Here is a 3,599-nt window from a genome sequence, read left to right as displayed (position 1 = left end):
AAAAAAATCAAGCTCAGAGAGTACCAAGGACTGCATAGTTAATAATAATAATATTCTCTTTTATTGAATATCTGTATCTACTTAGCCACTAGGAACTGAGAATTAGAAATTAGAATAGAATAGATAGAATGTAATTCTTTATTGGCCAAGTGTGACTGGACACCCAGGGAATTTGTCTTTGGTGCATATGCTCTCAGTGTACATAAAAGAAAAAATAAAATACATTCATCAAGAATCATAAGATACAACACTTAGTGATAGTCATAGGTTACTAATAAGCAATCAAATCATACTAGGAAACAAAAACAATATGAATTGTAAAGATACAAGCAACGTGGTTATAGTCATAAGTGGAAAGACATAGGTACTAGGAAGGATGAGAAGAATAATAGTAATACAGTCTTAGTAAATAATTTAACAGTGTTGTGGGAATTAGTTTTTTAGCAGAGTGATGGCATTCGGGGGGAAACTGTTCTTGTGTCTAGTTGTTCTATGTGCAGTGCTGTATAGAATCGTTTGAAGGTAGAAGTTGAAACAATTTATGTCCAGGATGTGAGGGTTTTGTAGATATTTTCACAGCCTTCTTTTTGACTCATGCAGTATACAGGTCCTCAATGGAAGGCAGATTGGTAGTAATTGTTTTTTCTGCAGTTCTAATCATCCATTATCCAAGTCTGTGTCTGTCTTCTTTGGTTGCAGAGCCAAACCAGACCATTATACAGATGCAGATGACAGACTCAATACTTCCTCTGTAGAAACTGAACCAGCAGCTCCTTGGGCAGTTTGAGCGCTCTGAGTTGAAAGCTCATTCTTTGTTGTGCTTTTTTGGTAATGTTTTTGATGATAGGTGTCCATTTTAAATATTGAAATATGATAGAATCTAGAAGGTCTCTACTGTTGATACTATGTTTTCTAGAATTGTAAGAGGTGGTATTATAGGAGGGTTTCTCCTAAAATCTACCACCATTTCTATGGTTTTGAGTGTATTAGTTCAAGATTGTTCTGGTTGCACCAAAAGGCTAGTTGTTCAACTTCCCGTCTGTACACAGATTCATTGTTGTCTCGAATGAGACCGATCACTGTTGTATCATCTGCAAACTTTAGTACTTTAACAGAGGGATCTTTTGAGATGCAGTCATTGGTGTATAGAGAGAAGTGGAGAGAGCACACAGCCCTGGGGGGCTCCTGTGCTTATTGTACAGGTATCTGATGTGATTTTGCCTAGCTTCACCTGATGCTTCCTGTCTGTTAGGAAGCTTATGATCCATTTAGAAGTGTGTTCAGGTACAGCTAGCTGATTTAGTTTAGTTAGAAGAATATCTGGAATGATGGTATTGAATGCTGACCTGAAGTCTACAAACAGGACCTTGCATAGATCTTTGGAGATTCAAGATATTGTAGGATGTAGTGCAGTCATATTAACAGCATCATCTGTTGATCTATTTGCTCAGTAACAGAGGTGGTATTCAGCAGGTTCTGACCAGTTCTGGAGAACTGGTGGCGAAAATTTTGAGTAGTTCGGAAAACTGGTAAATACCACCTCTGACTGGAGATTTTCCAGTATCCTTCTCCTGCCATGCCCACCAAGCTACACCCACAGAACCGGTCATAAAAAAATTGAATCCCACCACTGCTTGGTAGACAAATTACAAGGGGTCTAACAGCAGATCTGTGATAGCTTTCAGGTGGACGAGCACTAGCCTGTCAAAGGTCTTCATAGCTACAGATGTTAGAGCAACCAGTCTGAAGTCATTCAGTTCCTTGATGGAGGGTTTCTTTGGCACTGGAATGATAGTAGAGCATTTGAAACAAGAAGGAATGTTGTATATCTCTAGTGATTTATTAAAGATGCAGGTGAAGATGGGGGCCAGTTGGTTAGCACAAGCTTTTAAGCAAGAAAGAGTTATTTTGTCTGGTCCTGGTGCTTTTCTTGGCTTTTGTCCTTGCATTTCATTCTCTGTAATCACCAGAGGTAGTGAGCCCAATGGGATAGGGTAGGTTGTAGGAGGCTTGGCTATTGTTGGAGTGTCTGAGATGGGAATTAGAATACCTTATGCCACCAGACTTGAAATTCTAGAACTAGAAAACCTTGAATTACGCCGTCTTCGGTCTGATTTAAGCATGGTATATAAAATCATACATTGCAATGTCCTACCTGTCAATGAATACTTCAGCTTCAACCATAACAACACAAGAGCACACAATAGATACAAACTCAAAGTAAACCGCACCAAACTTGATTGCAGGAAATACGACTTCAGCAATAGAGTGGTCAATGTCTGGAATACTCTACCCGACTCTGTAGTTTCTTCCCCAAACCCCAAAAACTTTAACCTTAGACTGTCTACTATTGACCTCACCCCTTTCCTAAGAGGTCTGTAGGGGGCGTGCATAAGCGCACCAACGTGCCTACCGTCCCTGTCCTATTGTTTCTCTTATTCTTCTTTTATTTTTCTTATATGTACCCATTTCATGTATTCACAACTATGTATACACTTATACTTATTATCTTGTAAACAATTGGCAAATCAAATAAATAAAATAAAAAATAAATAAATAAATAAAATAAATAAATAGGTGGTTAACTTAATTAACCACTCATCTCCACAATAATAATATTAACCAATAATAATATTAACTTATTATTATTATTATTATTATTATTATTATTATTATTATTATTATTATTATTAAAATTAAAAAACAACTACCCATCTCCACAATAATATAAAAAATTAAACTGGGTGAATATTAACCTGGAAATTTAAATTTTATAAAGCACTTATTTTAAAAGTGACCCCGCTCCCTTAAATATCGCTAAGAATATCCTTGTTTATTTTACATATTATAAATATGTATTTTGTTTAACAGTTTTAATGAAGGCGCTTGTTAAAATTGAAATCTCAGTGAAATATATTTGCATCTGAGAAAAATATTTCTGCCATAGAAATTTTATCACTCCTTCCACATATCCAATTATATGTTTGTCAATAAACATCAAATTCCCTTAAGCCCGCATTATTTTTGCAAGGAAAAAAACTTTGTATAAGGTTGCTCTATGGGACTTCCTGCCACTTGAGAGAAGGAAGCAGAATAAAATTATAACAATATTTTTAGTGTATTATTTGTTGACTCATCAATTCAATAACTTGTTTAAAAATAGTGAAAATTGGGTGAAAATATTAGTACTTGTACTATTGTAAAAGTTAGAGATGGACTGCATAACTCTGTTAGTCCATTCTTTTAAATACTTTATAATTCTTTTAAATATTTATACAAGTTGCATTAACTGAAATCTTAGTACAAGATCCAGAAAGAATCGTACATTAAAACAAATGAATTTCCAAGCAGAGTAACTATACTCATATATATTTTACTGTAGAAAAGAAGGTATTGCAAAATTTAAATTCTAGGTAACTAAAATTTGACATGTTTTAATGTAGAGCTTTATTTTTAATAATGCACATGATTGACTTTTATATCCTAGCTATGGATTTGGGATGTTTCCCCATATAAAAAGCATGCTGTGTTTAGTTTATTATGTATTAATGTTACAATTCATATTAAGTTTTCTTTTAAATCTTAATTTATATTATTTC

This window comes from Notechis scutatus, chromosome Z, assembly GCF_049901735.1.
Source record: "Notechis scutatus isolate UNSWTSFEM ecotype Mainland chromosome Z, rNotScu1.2, whole genome shotgun sequence".
Classification (NCBI taxonomy): domain Eukaryota; kingdom Metazoa; phylum Chordata; class Lepidosauria; order Squamata; family Elapidae; genus Notechis; species Notechis scutatus.
Note: the sequence above shows the minus strand (reverse complement) of the source record.